This window comes from Euphorbia lathyris, chromosome 3, assembly GCF_963576675.1.
Source record: "Euphorbia lathyris chromosome 3, ddEupLath1.1, whole genome shotgun sequence".
Classification (NCBI taxonomy): domain Eukaryota; kingdom Viridiplantae; phylum Streptophyta; class Magnoliopsida; order Malpighiales; family Euphorbiaceae; genus Euphorbia; species Euphorbia lathyris.
The window spans coordinates 25238295-25254081 of NC_088912.1; the positions used below are offsets into that span (position 1 = coordinate 25238295).

Consider the following 15787-nt stretch of genomic DNA (forward strand, 5'->3'; position numbering starts at 1 on the left):
CCCTCAAAGACAAATAACGAAGTTTAGATTTGAAGGAGGTTCACGGTTTTAGGTCCTAAACATGCAAAACCTAAATAAAACCCGGAAAACGCAAAACTAAACTAGACACGACGCAACAAAAATTTTAAAAATTATACAATTTTTGTAAGTTTGTCTACCCCTCCTCCTCACACTAAAAATATGCAATAAGTTCCAACATTGCATCACAAATCATGAAGAGCAAGTGTAAAGAGTTAGGGTGGAGAAGACAACTTACTGATCATCCTGAAGACGGAGGATTTGGACACCCGAAGTGTCTTTACCGAGATAAAGTTTGAGTCGATGTCCATTTACTTTCTGGGTGGTTCCATCATTCAACATAATCTCAACCATACCGGAGGGATGTGCGTCAAGAACTGAGAATGGTCCATACCATCTACTCTTGAGCTTGCCAGGGAAGAATCGCAATCAGGAGTTATAAAGCAGTACTTGGTCGCCTTTTTGGAAGGTTTTCCGCTGTACTTTTTTATTGTGCACCCTCTTGGTTCGTTCTTTGTACAGCTTGGCATTCTCGTAAGAGTTATATCGGAGCTCATCCAGTTCATGTAGTTGTGTTAACCGTAGGTCACCTGAAAGTTTAGGGTCAAAGTTTAGAAATTTCAGCGCCCAATAAGCTTTGTGCTCTAATTCAACGGGCAAATGACAAGATTTCCCAAAAACTAAACGGTAGGGGGACATTCCTATGGGAGTCTTGAATGCTGTCCGGTATGCCCAAAGAGCATCGTCCAGTTTAAGACTCCAATCTTTTCTAGCATTCCCCACCGTTTTCTCAAGAATATGTTTTAGCTTTCTGTTTGAAACTTCTACCTGACCACTCGTCTGAGGATGGTAAGGTGTTGCGACCCTATGGGCTACGCCATACTTTTAGAGCAACGTGTCAAACTGTTTATTGCAAAAATGGGATCCCCCATCACTAATGATAGTCCGGGGTGTTCCAAATCTAGCAAAGATATTCTTTCTCAGGAATTTTAGCACTACTCGAGCATCGTTTGTGGGTAGGGCTTCGGCCTCTACCCATTTAGAGACATAATCACCCGCGATAAGAATGTATTGGTTGGTGTGTGACATAGGGAAAAGTCCCATAAAGTCTATGCCCCAAACATCAAATAGCTCACAGACGAGTATGCCTTGTTGAAGCATCTCATTCCTCCTAGAGATATTCCCTACTCTCTGACATGCATCACAGTATTTAATATAATTATTAACATCACTATGCATTTGTGGCCACCAAAGCCCACTTTGGAGGATTTTTGCCACTGTCCTATCTGGCCCAAAGTGGCCGCCTGGTTCCCTAGAGTGGCACATGTTAATCACTAACTCTACCTCCTCCTCAGGTATACATCTCCTAATCATGACATCGGTGCAGAATCGAAATAAATAAGGTTCTTCCCAAAAATATTGTTTGCTTTCAAACAAAAACTTACGTCTTTTGTTTGCATCTAAATCAAGAGGAAGAATGTTACCGACTTTGTAGTTCGCGATGTCTGCAAACCAGGGGAGAGTTTTTACCGAATATAACGTTTCATCCGAGAATACCTCCTTGATTGCCTCATACTCTAAGGATTGCTGATCTGACTCTAACCTGGATAGGTGGTCCGCTATCACGTTTTCCACCCCTTTTTTGTCTCTGATCTCGATGTCAAATTCTTGGAGTAGTAAGATCCAACGGATCAGCCTAGGTTTTGCATCCTGCTTGCTCATCAGATATCTCAAGGCTGCATGGTCAGTAAAAACAATTACCTTAGACAGCACCAAATAAGATATAAATTTGTCAAAGGCAAAAACTACGGCTAGCAATTCCTTTTCAGTTATTGAATAATTCTGTTGTGCATCATTTAAGGTTTTGCTAGCATAGAAGATTGGGCGAAAAAGTTTATCTACCCTCTGCCCAAGACAGGCTCCTACAGCCAGATCACTGGCATCGCACATTAACTCAAAGGGAAGGGACCAATCCGGGCTTACCATAATAGGTGCTTCGATTAATTTCTTTTTCAGTAAATTAAATGCAGACATACATTCTTCATTGAAATTAAAATCAGCATCTTTCAGTAATAATTGAGTGAGGGGTTTAGTGATTTTTGAAAAGTCTTTTATGAACCGTCTATAAAACCCCGCATGTCCTAAAAAGCTCCTAACCAATTTTACATTGGTAGGGGATGGCAGTTTTTCAATTACCTCAATTTTTGCCGGATCGACCTCGATCCCCTTTCTCGACACCTTGTGTCCTAATACTATACAATTTTGGACCATAAACTGGCACTTTTCCCAATTGAGTGCCAAGTTTTTGTCTTCACAACGTTCTAAGACTCAGTCCAAGTTTTCAAGACATTGATCGAAAGTAGGTCCCACAATATTAAAATCATCCATGAAAATTTCTAGGAACTCCTCGACCATGTCAGAAAACATAGCCATCATACAACGTTGGAATGTGGCAGGGGCATTACATAATCCGAAAGGCATCCGCCTATATGCGAAAGTCCCATAGGGACAAGTGAATGTGGTTTTCTCTTGGTCCAAAGGGTCCACAGGAATTTGCATATAGCCGGACAGCCCATCTAAAGTACAGAAAAATTTGTGCCCTGCCAACCGTTCCAACATTTGATCAATAAATGGTAAAGGGAAGTGGTCTTTACGGGTGGCCTCGTTTAATTTCCTATAATCTATGCATACACGCCAACCCCGTAACCTTTCTAGTTGGGATTAATTCCCCTTTTTCATTTTCCATTACCGTTGTTCCCCCTTTTTTGGGCACGCATTGAACCGGGCTTACCCATTGGCTATCAGAAATTGGAAAGATGATACCTGCGTCGAGGAGTTTTATAACCTCGGCTTTTACCACCTCTTTCATGTTAGGGTTGAGCCGTCGTTGAGGTTGGGCGGATGGCTTGATCTCTTCCTCAAGAAAAATCCTATGCGTGCAGATTTTAGGGTTGATGCCTTTGATGTCGTGGATTGACCATCTAAAGGCCCCTTTATGTTGCATCAGCACCTCCACCAATTTTTTTTCCTATTCAACTGTCAACAAAGAAGAAATAATAACGGGTAAATCTGTGGGAGGTTGAAGAAAAACATATTTCAGATTGTTGGGCTAGGGCTTAAGCTCCAATTCTGGAGGTTCCTCTAACGAGGTTTTGGGTTTAGGTTTGATCTCACGATCAAGATCCTCTTTTCTACCCTTGACCCAATAACATTTTTCAGGTGGAGGGTCTTCAAATGGTTCATTCGAGTTTTCACATTCCTCACCACCTAGACCGAGTTCTAAAGAGGTATTTCTCATGTTAAGGTCTACTTCCTCAATACATTCATCTATTAGTGCATCTACAAAGTTACAACTTTTGGAGCGTTCTTGAGGAAATTTCATAGACTCGTAAACGTTAAATGTTACCTCTTCGTCCTGCACCCTTAGGACCAATTTACCTCCATGGACGTCTATCAGTGTCCTACCGGTTGCAAGGAACGGTCTCCCAAGAAGAATGGGGACGGAGTCATCTTCTTCCATGTCGAGGACCACGAAATCGACCGGGAAGATCAGTTTGTCCACCTTTACCAATACATCTTCAACTATGCCTCTAGGCCGTGCGATCGACCTATCCACTAGCTGCAGTGTCATGTTTGTTGGTTTAGGCTCTCCGAGTCCCAATTTCCTGAAAATTGATAAAGGCATAAGATTAATACTTGCTCCTAAATCGCATAATGCCCTATCTATGTGCATGTTGCCTATCCTACACGGGATGGTAAAGCTCCCTTGATCTTTAAGTTTGGGGGGCAATTTATGGGTGATTATGGCCGAGCATTGCTCTGTTAAGGCCACTATCTCATTTTCCCCAAACTTTTTATTCTTCGACAACATGTCTTTAAGAAATTTTGCATAGTTCGACATTTCCTCTAGTGCTTCCATTAATGGAATATTGATTTCTAATCTACTAAGGATTTCCGAACCGAGCGAATTTCTTATCTAAGTTGGCCTTTTTCTGTTTCTGAGGAAATGGCAGTTTTGGTGTATAAGGCCTAACTACTTTTTCTACAACTATTTCAGGAGCTGGAGTTTCAGATATGGGACCGGGGTTGCTTACCACTTCTGGTTCCCTACTTACCTGCGGTGACGGTTGTGTTTGCGATGGAGGTGCCACGAGTGTGTCCACTTCCTTGCCGCTCCTCAGGGCGATGGCTTGAATCGTCTCTGCTTGTGAGAAGAAAGCCTCTTGGCATTCCCTTTCTTCTTGTCTGATTGCGGCAAGCTGGTTGCTCAGGGTCCTACATGCCTCCTCGTTGGCTGTCAATCGGACGGATATCTCTCGTAAGAGGGTCATTGTTCCTCTGAACGTTCCGTTTGCCTGCCATAGAAATCAGAGTCAGAATGGGGGTATGGAAGGGTATCCATGGGTGCCATGTAGGGCACCGGTGGATATCGTGTATGCTCCTGATCGTAATAGTTGTAAGTTGGGGATTCAGAATTATACCTTTGATGATTACCCAAGTAACTTACATTCTTACCTCTAGGTATGTAGTAGTTGACGTGGCATACCTCACCGGGGTGATTCTGGCCACATCTCTCGCAAAATGGTGTCCTTGGTTGGCTATCACGGCTGTATGAAGCCATAAGAAAATCCATTTTTGTGTTGAGATCGTTCATGGACGGATTTGAAGCTCTGTTGTCCATAATTGCTAGAAGAACGATTTTATAAGTACAAGTAATGTTACAGAATTGAAGTAATAGTATATCAACAAGTATTTGTATATGTAAGTATAAGTTATAGACAATGGTATGAACAAGTATAAGTGTAAACAAGTATAGTTATTATAAACAAGTATAGATGATATAAACAAAGATATTCACAATGAATGCCTAAACTAACAAATCGACCTTTGGTTCGATATTGCAGAAGAAATAAATCCCCGAAAACGGCGCCAAAAACTTGATGCGCCTCACGGCGTTCGTACCGCGAGACTCACTAAGGGATAAGTGTACCCCGTCGTTATCAAGTAATAAATTTCTGGTTAAGTCCAGGTTATCGTCCACAGGATTTATTTCTGCAAGTATCGAGTTACTTGGTTTCAGGTGTTATCTAGGCTTAGGGGGTTTTGAGTTGGTTTTTCTAAGTTAATCTACTCCTAGGTTGAATTATACTATTCCTAGCTAAGTTATCTGATTCTAACTAAGTTATTCTATGCCTAATTAAGTTACTCTACCCCTAATTAAGTTAAACTACTCCTAAGTGATCTTTTACCAATGCAATTATCCGAAGGAACATGAAGGGATACGATGATAATGAAAATAGATTGTTTAAGCAATTGAATTAAAACCTAAGTCACTTGTGTCCGAGATGATTAACCCGACCTATCCTCCTAAAGTCCCTAGTTCGTGATTCCCTTGTAAGGCCGAAACTAGCTCTAAGGCTCAGCAATTTGGGCTTAATCTTCTATAGGGTCGTCAATCCTATAGGCACTGACTAGGTCAGATTCAGCTCGCAATATGTGCCAACTTGATTTTGGGATTATCGAATGAGTTAAACCAATCAGACAAAGCGTAAGACAAAGATTAAAGCATTAAAACAATTGAATGAACAAAAACTATAATATATATCAAAGATGAAAGTATTGTCACGAAGTTACAATGAGCCTAGGATTCATAACACGTATCAGAGGCTAGACAGAATATAAAAGAAGAAAAATCCCTTTCAGGGAACCTGTCTACCAATGCAGGCGTCTTCCTAGGACTTAAGGATGGAGCTTGAGCAATCCTCGGTGAACGGAGCTTCGGAGGTGTCTTCAATGGAGGTTTGAAGGATATGGAGGAGGTGGAGAGGATTTCTCAAGATGAAAAGCTAAGAAAATTACAAAGATAAAAGATGCCTAATTTACATTGGAAAAATCCTATTTATAGACGCGGCTCGGCCCCTTTTCTTGACCTATTTCGTGTCCTTATGCAGGTAGGAAGTCGTGGGGTCCATCGTGGCGTCGTGGGGGCGGAATTGGTCTTTTGACCAATTCCCGCAGGCCTGCTCGCCGAGCAGGGCGAGCTGCTCGGCGAGCAGGCCTCCAGGGGCCTGCTCGGCGAGCAGGCACAGTCTGCTCGGCGAGCTGTCTTGCTCGATATGCCTCCGCGTGTTTGCCGAACTCCAGTCAACGTGTTCTTCGCCTGAATTTATCCCTGCGCATGCATAAAACTCCAGATAACATTAGTCCAAAGGCTAAATTGACCCGCCAATCGCTTATTTGAGCAAACGCTTCGTTTGGTGCGACTTTTGACGGATCAATTAGCTTCAAAAGATAACGGAATTATTAGATGCATGCCAATTTGGCCGTATTTGCCTAAATTGATCACAAAATGAGCCTAAACAGCGAAAAGTAAATAAAACATTTCCAATTTCTAACTAACTCACACAAAAGCATTTAAATGCGAGAATTGCTCGCTTATTAACTAAATAACACTAAAACCCGTCCTAAAACCGTACCTAAAGATAGGGGTTTTTGACCCCTATCAGTACACTTGGATCATCTTGCTGAGTAGCAATGATGAAACTTTTGAGATGTTTACTACACTTATTAAAAAACTTGAAATTGACAAAGACCTAAAAGTAGCTCATATTAGAAGTGACAACGGTGGAGAATTCAAAAACCAACAGTTTGATGAATTCTGTGAAACCAGTGGTATTGACCACAATTTCTCTGCTCCTAGAACACCTCAACAGAATGGGGTTGTTGAAAGGAAGAATAGAACTATTGTCGAAATTACTAGAACCATGCTGAGCGAAAATAGGCTTCCAAAGTACTTCTGCGGTGAAGCTGTCCACACAGCATGCTATATATTGAATAGGGCTCTAGTAAGACCTATACTTAAGAAAACCCTATATGAACTTTGGAAAGGACGAAAGCCCAACATTGGGTACTTTCGTGCTTTTGGGTGTAAATGCTTTATACTCAATACAAAGGACAATCTTGCAAAATTTGATGCTAAAGCTGACGTAGCGGTCTTCTTAGGGTACTCAACTAACAGCAAAGCATATAGAGTCTATAATAAACGAACTCAGGTTGTAGAAGAGTATGTCCATATTGAGTTCGATGAAGCTGACCCTGCAGGAAAGTCAACTCAGCTCATTGAAGATGAACCAAGCTCAGCTTCTGCTGATCAAAATGGAGCCTCGGAATCATCAATACAAGGGCTGACCAAAGGTAAACAAGAAGTTGAAATAACATTTACTGACCAATCTATTCCTGTAGAGATTGTAGAAACACCTATTCCCAATGACTCAACATTGCCCAAAGAAATAAAAATCCCAAGAGGACATTCAGAAAAGTCCATTCTTGATGCTGCTGACAACAAGCTGATGACCAGAGATCAGCTTAGGAAATACCTCATCAATGTTGCATTCGTCTCAATACATGAGCCAAAGAATTTTGCTGATGCTGAGCACGATGAATATTGGATCAATGCCATGCAAGAAGAGCTCGACCAATTCACCAGAAATGAGGTATGGGATTTAGTGCCTAAACCTAGGAATCAAAAGCCTATAGGAACTAAGTGGGTGTTTAGAAACAAACTAGATGAGCATGGAAATGTAATAAGAAACAAAGCTCGACTTGTAGCCCAAGGCTATAGTCAGCAAGAGGGCATTGACTATGGGGAGACATTTGCACCTGTTGCTAGGTTAGAAGCAATACGTATATTGTGTGCCTATGCCAGTTTCATGAACTTTAAGTTATACCAAATGGACGTTAAAAGTGCATTTCTTAATGGTTTCATAAACGAAGAGGTATATGTTAATCAACCTCCTGGGTTTGAAGATCCAAAATTTCCAAACCACGTTTATAAACTCAAAAAGGCCATGTACGGCCTAAAACAAGCTCCAAGAGCTTGGTATGAGAGGTTAACCAACTTCCTGCTAACCAGGAACTATGTCAGGGGAAAAGCTGACACAACCTTGTTCATTAAGAAAAAGGGGAAACATACCCTACTTTCACAAATATATGTAGATGATATAATATTTGGTGCTACTGACGAATCTTTGTGCAAAGAATTTAGCAAACAGATACAAACTGAGTTCGAGATGTCCATGATGGGGGAACTCAACTTCTTCATTGGACTCCAAATCAAGCAAGGTAAGAATGGTATCTTCATAAGTCAGTCCAAGTACACCAAAGAGATGCTAAAGAAATTCAGCATGGTAGATTGCAAACCCATATCAACCCCTATGGGTACTGATACTGTCCTATGCAAAAATGAGAAAAGTAAGTCAATAGATAGTAAACTCTATCGAGGTATGATAGGTTCCCTACTTTATCTCACAGCTAGCAGACCAGATATACAGTACTCAGTATGTTATTGTGCGAGATATCAAGCTGACCCCAAAGAATCTCATCTAACGGCTGTAAAAAGAATTTTCAGATATTTGCAGAGCTCAATTGATGCAGGTCTATGGTATCCAATTTCAAATGACTTCACACTCATTGGATATACTGATGCTGACTATGGACGAGATAAGCTAGAACGTAAGAGCACTTCGGGAGGATGTCAGTTCCTTGGAAGCTGTCTAGTATCTTGGTTCAGCAAGAAGCAATCATCTGTAGCCCTGTCTACAACTGAAGCTGAGTACGTGGCTGCCGGAAGCTGTGTTGCTCAAGTTCTATGGATAAAGCAACAGCTTAAGGATTATGGAGTGAAGACTGAAACAATAGAGATCAAATGTGACAACAAGAGTGCCATTGATCTATCCAAAAATCCAATCCAACATAGCAGGATGAAACATGTCAGCATAAGGCATCACTTCATTAGAGATCACGTACTAAAAGATGAGATTAAGCTGACCTATGTGCCAACAAATGAACAGCTTGCAGATATCTTCACCAAACCCTTGGCACGTGAACAATTCAATATACTAAGAGAAGCTATCGGTATGTCTAATCCCCTTCAATAATTCTCTAGTGAATGTTGAGTGATTGCCATGCTGAGTGAAAATTTGAACGTTGTGCAAATGCCATGCTGAGTAAATTAAATAACTACTACCTACTGAGCTTGAAATGTAGAAAAATCACCCTATACTGAGTTGACATACATATTGAGTGATTATCCTGAGTAGGTACATATACTGAGGAATTATCATATACCAAGTTGCTTAGAAATAGGAAATTCACCTTGATAGAACTAGGTTCTCAGTATCACAAGCGGTTCACTTTCTAGGAAAGCTGCGCTAAAACCCACTTGCACCATTAAATGCCAACACGTGTAATAAATAGCACCTGGAAAAGGCAAACAATTATGAGACAACCCATGCGCCGAAAATGTCATAAATGACAGAATCTCTATCGGTTGAACGCCCCAAGGAAAAACGGCTAGTTCAATAAATAGGACCGCTTTAGATCTATATAAAATGGAAGAATTACTCCTCAAATCTCCTCACGTGTGAAAACCTTTGGTATTCAGAATCTCTCTCAAAACCTCCATAAAAATCTCTGAAAATGTCCAACACTCAGAACATCTCCGGTGAAAATTCCGACAAATTGGTCACCGATGAAAGCCCCAGATCTACTCCTAAATCTAACCTAACTCCGAGCAAACGCCGTCAAGCTGACCCAGCAAGCTCCTCAAAACAAAAGAAACCTAAGGCTAGAACCATGGTAAAGGTTCACACGAAAGTCAAAAACCTGGAAGTCCTGAAATGTCGCTGGTTCTCTCCCAGCTTCATTACCTCCGAAAAGCCATTCTGTGAATGGATTGAGAAGAACGAGTGGACATGCCTCTTCTCTCTCCCCGGAACCACCTATCCTCGATTGGTTAGGGAATTCTACTCCGGTCTCCACGTTGATAAGGACGATGCTGACTATCTGGAGACGCACGTTAAGGGTCATAAGATTGTAATTACTCCGTCCTACTTGGCAACCTTACTCAACTTGCTTAACAAAGGAACCGAGTTTAGAACAACAAAGGAAAAGGTATCAGCGGAATAGCTTGACCAGATGAAGGGATTCTGCAAACCCAAAAATCACAAAGGAGAAATACCCAGCACCAGTATGGGGCAAAACCAGAAGATGGCGCACTACGTATTCACCAACTTCATCTTCCCTAAACTCAACTCAGCTTCGTCTACCTCCAAATTCGAGTAGTGCTTTATATGGCACATGCTAACCTATTGCCCGCTCAATATGCATGTGTTTCTGGTTGGTGCTCTTCAACGAGGAGGTAAGAAACTTCGACTAGGTTCTCTAATCACCAAAATCCTTGAAGGGTTGTGACACCCAAATCTCACTGTACTCAGAACATTGGGATTGATCTTGAGAAAACTCCAGTTGAGCAAGCTGATGAAGGGGAAGAACAAAGACAGGTTGATACTCAGCCTAATACTGAAGAAAAAGATCATGCTGAGCCGGACAATGTTGAGCAACATCAGGAGGCACATGTTGAACATGAAGAAGAAGATAATCAAAGAGAGGATCTGAATGTTGAAGCTGAGGTTGAGGATATAAATGTTCAAACTGACCCTTCACCTCCAAAAACTAAGTCCCTCAAAAGACTGAAAAAGAAAGTTGTTAAAACTCCTCTTATTGATCTCTTGGCAGATTCTCCATCTTTGGAGCAAACTACGGATCCATCCAATATCCATTTCGAGTATTTTTCCCACCATGTTGAGTCTCCTCCTAAGGAACCGGAGCAAAATCAAGCCTCTGTTACTCGCACTGAGGAACATGCCAAGACTCCACAGAATCCAAACCCTGCCGAGCAAGAGCTCGAAGATCCAGCCACTCAACACGGTGAGAAAACTATGGATCCACCTGTTCAAACTCCTGAAGAACCAAATACTCAAGCTAATAAGAAGCAAACTCCACCACCATCCAGCTCCACCTCCATTCCTGCATCTGAGCCAAATTCCACTGAGCAACTTGCATATCTTAGTGCAACTCAGTCTGGCCATCGAATCATAGAAACGGCTCAATCTCTTCTCCAGGAGTTCACCACTTCTGATGCTGCTAGGTCTGCTCATCCGGAGTCATCAAATATCTCTGCCATCACTCAACTTCTTACTGAAATTAAGGGACTCAAGGATCTTATCAGTGTTATGACCACCGTCCAAACACAACAACCTAAGAAAGATCACATTGCCAAACTGACTGAGCTATTCCTTCTGATTGTTGGTCCCTGGTAATTAGTTCCAATGGGGGGGTTAGGAACTAATATAACTTTTTCGCGTTTTAATTAAGCTGACTGGAAGGTATTTTGAGAGTTTATTAACTCAGCTTATGGTCAGCTTGGTGAGATATGTTTGAAGACAGCTTTAGTCAGATGTTGACTAAAGTTGTTTTCTTGTGAGTTGAGAATTGACACTCTTGGAGGTCAGCTTCTAACTCAGCACCACTTACTTACTCAAGATCAGCTTAGGCAATTTATATGCTGAGTAAATAAAGTAAACAACACATGCAATTATAAGAGAGAGTTTAGAGATTACTCAGTATCACTTATCCTGGTTCGGCCTCTCTGCCTACGTCCAGTCCCCAGAGTCCTCCGGGATTTTTGAATCCAATACTGAGCTCTTTAAAGGTAGAGCACAAACCGATTACAAGGCAGTTGAATATGCAAGAGTACCTTCCTCTATTCGTCTACTCAACTCCTACTAGGTGCTACAACCCAGCACCTAGATTTCTCTACCACTGAAATGCTTACAGCCAAGCACTCAGCTTAACACTCTCAATATTCCTATTGATCACAGACTTGTTCTTTTTGAACTAAAGAACACTTTAGATGATTACAAATCAATCTAGCATTTACACATAGAATAGAAAAGTTGGTGTAAGATCCTTTTTGTATTTGAGTGCTTTTGAAACTTTCTCTCTTGTATTTTTCTTTCGATGCTTCAGTTTTATATCCAAGTTTTTCGATTGTCCTTTTATAGAAGGAAATCTGTAGATTTGATCGTTTTGAAATGTCTTGACCGTTAACATCAAAACGGATCTTTTAGGGAACAATTTCTGGACAGCTTCAGACTGCACCGCCATTCCCTTTCTCTGTTTTCTTCAGGCGTCAGGTTTGTCTTCTAGCGTCTGGTTTGTCTTTTTGTGCCAGTTGTCTGTTTCCAATAATCCATCGTCCCATGACTCTTGGAATTAGTCTTTTAGGTGTCTTCGAGGTTCCAATTATTGGTGCAGAGGATTGGCAGACTTTGTCCTTTAGTGAACAGATCCTTTATGCTGTCCTGACTGTCACTCAGCTTCGTTTGTTCTCTTCGAGTTATTCAACGTTCATGCTGAGTTCCTTCTAGGTCAGCTCCGTTTTGTTTAACCGCTCTTGAAGAAATCTTCAACTTTAGTCAGCTTCGTTTTGCTTCTGAATTTTACTCCACTCAGCTTCCATTCTGTCATGCTGAGTTCCGTTCTACTCAGCTTCGCTTGTGCTGACTTTTGTCCTGTCTTTACTTTATATATTTTTGCACTCAATATATAACAAACATATTAGTACAATTAAATCAAAGCATCTAAATTTAATTGCCTCTTAATCATGGATGATTTTGTCAAATCAAAATCTTGTGGAAAGGTGTTTCAACACTGATGATAAACCACATGAACTCCCTTGAAGGTAAAATCAACAATCTCTCTGCACCTAATCCAGGATATGCAACTTCGGCTGAGTTAGATCATCACTTTGCCAAACTGAGAATAGAACTGCCCAACCTTGGGACAACGGTTGCTCCTGAGTATGCCACATCTGCTGCGTTGCAGGGATGCTTTGCCAAGCTAACTGCTGATCTCACTTGTACACGTGAGCTCGTTTCCTCCACTTCTCAATGTACAATTGATCAACTGAGTGAAGCCGTGAGTCTTCTAAATGTCAACAAAGCTCAGATGGACGTTTATCCCAGCACCAATGATAAACTTTCACAAGGTATTCTGCAGGCCATTCGCTACGACAATGCTCAACGCATCTTCTATGACTCTGCCCTACTGAAGATGTATCATCAATCCTTTACTCAGATTACCATCTCTCTTACTTGGCTTAGCAAGTCCCATGAGTGCATTATCAACCTGATCACTGGGTCCATCCCAGTTCCTCGAAACGTTCGAGATGATTGTGTTCCTGTGATAGATGGCTTGAGTGAAAGCACAAAGAGATTACAGCGCTATTCAAATGTTCTATCCTCTGCTGCGAGAAATGACACCTTTGTCTATAAACCCGATGCTGGCAAAACAGGGGAGAGAACTCAAGATGGAACTCAACAAAGGGCAGGAACATCAGGGAACAAAGAGAAAGGCAAGGGTGAGAAAGGAAAGGGTAAGGCTTAAGAAGAGAGACTAGTGAAATTTTTTTTGTGATTCTATTTTGTGGGCACAAGTATTTTGTATTTGTATGTTTCATTCTGCTATCCAATGAACCGTGTTTTTCATTCTGTCCAAATGCCATGCTTATCAATGCACATTAACATAAGCAAATTGAACAAACAAATACTCAGTATACATAATAACGAGTAAATCAAACTGAGTATTCAAGTATTTCTGAAAGCTGACCTAGACTCAAAATAAATTAGAACTGAATCTAGTCAGTACACACATTCTTAGTTTGTCTCAAAATAAATCTTGGAAGGTTTAAAGAGGTAAATTAACAGATACAACCCTTACGGGGGAGAAATTTCAGAAATATGAAAAATAAATAAATCATGGGGAATTTCAAAAATGAGTTCCATAATTATGCATTTTGCCAACATCAAAATGGGGGAGTTTGTTGAAACACCTTTCCGCAAGATTTTGATTTGACAAAATCATCCATGATTAAGAGACAATTAAATTTAAGTGCTTTATTTTAATTGTACTAATCCGTTTGTTCAATGTTGAGTATGAATATAAATAAAGATAAATATAAAAAGTAAGACAGGAAGAAGTCAGCATGAGATGGACAAAACAAGCTAAGTGGAATAAAGCTCAGCATAAGAAAACGCAACAACAACTGTCTTACGAAGCTGAGCTGACTAAAAATATACTCAGCTCTGAAATTGGCAAAGACAATGATTTACGCAGTAGAAGCTGAGTGATCCTTCAGGACAGCATGAAAAAGTCGTTTGCTAAAAGACAATGATTACCGCCCCTCTGTACCAATAATCGAATCCTTGGAAATACGCAGAAGACACATTCCGAGATGTATGGGTCAATGGATTATTGGTAAAGGACAACTGGCACAAAAAGACAAGCCAGACGCAAGAAGACAAGCCTGACGTCTAAAGGAATGCAGAGGAAGGGAATGGCCGGAACAGTCTGAAGCTGACCAGAATCTGTCCCCTAAAAGAGTCGTTTTAACATTAACGGCTAAATCATTTCAAAATGATCCAACACAGATTTTCCCTATATAAGGACAATCAAACTTCTTGGATCATTGCCGATTTACAAAAATAAAAGTACAAGAAGAGAAAAGATACAAAAGCACTTAGATACAAAAAGAGATCTTACACCCATCTTCTATTCCTTGTGTAAATGCTAGAGTGATTACTTGTAATCTTCTAAAGTGTTCTTTATTTGAAAAGGAACAAGTGTCTATCAATTGTAACATTGAGAGTGTTGAGCTGAGTGTTTGGTCGTATACATTCAGTGGTAGAGAAATCTAGGTGCTGGGTTGTAGCACTTAGTAGGAGTTGAGTAGACGAATAGAGGAAGGTACTCTTGCATATTCAACTGCCTTGTAATCGGTTTGTGCTCTACCTTTAAAGAGCTCAGTATTGGATTCTAAAAGCCCGGAGGACTCTGGGGACTGGACGTAGGCGGAGAGGCCGAGCCAGGATAAGTGACACTAAGTAATCTCTAAACTCTCTCTCAATATATATATATTTGCATGTGTTGTGTGTGAAGTTTACTCAGCATACAAAATTGTTTAAAGTTGATTCTGAGTTATTTCAAGTGCTGAGTTAGAAACTGACCTCCAAGAGTGTCAATATCTAACTTACAAATAAAACAGCCTTAGTCAATATCTGGCCAAAGCTGTCTTGTAACATATCTGGGCAAGCTGACCAAAAGCTGAGTTGACAAACTCACCAAATAACTAAGTCAGCATAATAATTAAACGAAAAAGTTATATTAGTTCCTAACCCCCCTTGGAACTAATCACACGGGACCAACAGTAACCACAATTATTCAAAATATCAATCCTTAATCAATAAAAATTCCAAAGTTAATCAATCAAATTAAGCCTTAAATCAACATAATCAAGTAAAATCTTAAATTCATATAGAAGCATAATCAATAGCTTTATTTGAACCGTAATTTCACAATAAAAAGCAAAATCATGAAAAAACCCCAATTTTACAATATTTCTGCATAACCCTAAAATATCAATTTCTGAAACTTCTTTGCTTATATATATCTATATACATAAAACTCTAAATATAGTTGATAGTTACTTACCTTGGTCTCTAATTGAGGAAAACACACACGTTCAATTCTCCTCTAAATTCTGTCTAAGATGTTTCCCTCCAAACACTGTCGAAACTTAAAAACTCTTTGGTTAGGGCTTAGATCTATATATAAGGATGCTATGTTTTCAATTCCGAGTGATTCGGACGGTCAAATCTCCGTAAATCAAAGAAACGGAGGAGAAACGGTCGAAGAGAACTGATGATACAGGAGAAGGAAAAAGAAAAAAGAAAGAAAGAAAGATGATGATGAAGATCACCGCACCAGATTTGAGATATATATCTCAAATCTGAAAAATATCCAATTTGATCCTTCATCTTTCTATAATCTTTTAAAACTTACCCTAAACTTTTAATTTACACATAAACCC

At 40.3% G+C, this 15787-nt stretch overlaps 1 long non-coding RNA gene across 1 annotated transcript in view; it reads left to right on the forward strand.

Annotated features, from left to right (window-relative positions):
- LOC136221870 (uncharacterized) overlaps positions 1 to 15787 on the forward strand; it is a 28417-nt gene that overhangs the window by 9228 nt on the left and 3402 nt on the right. The window lies entirely within an intron of this gene.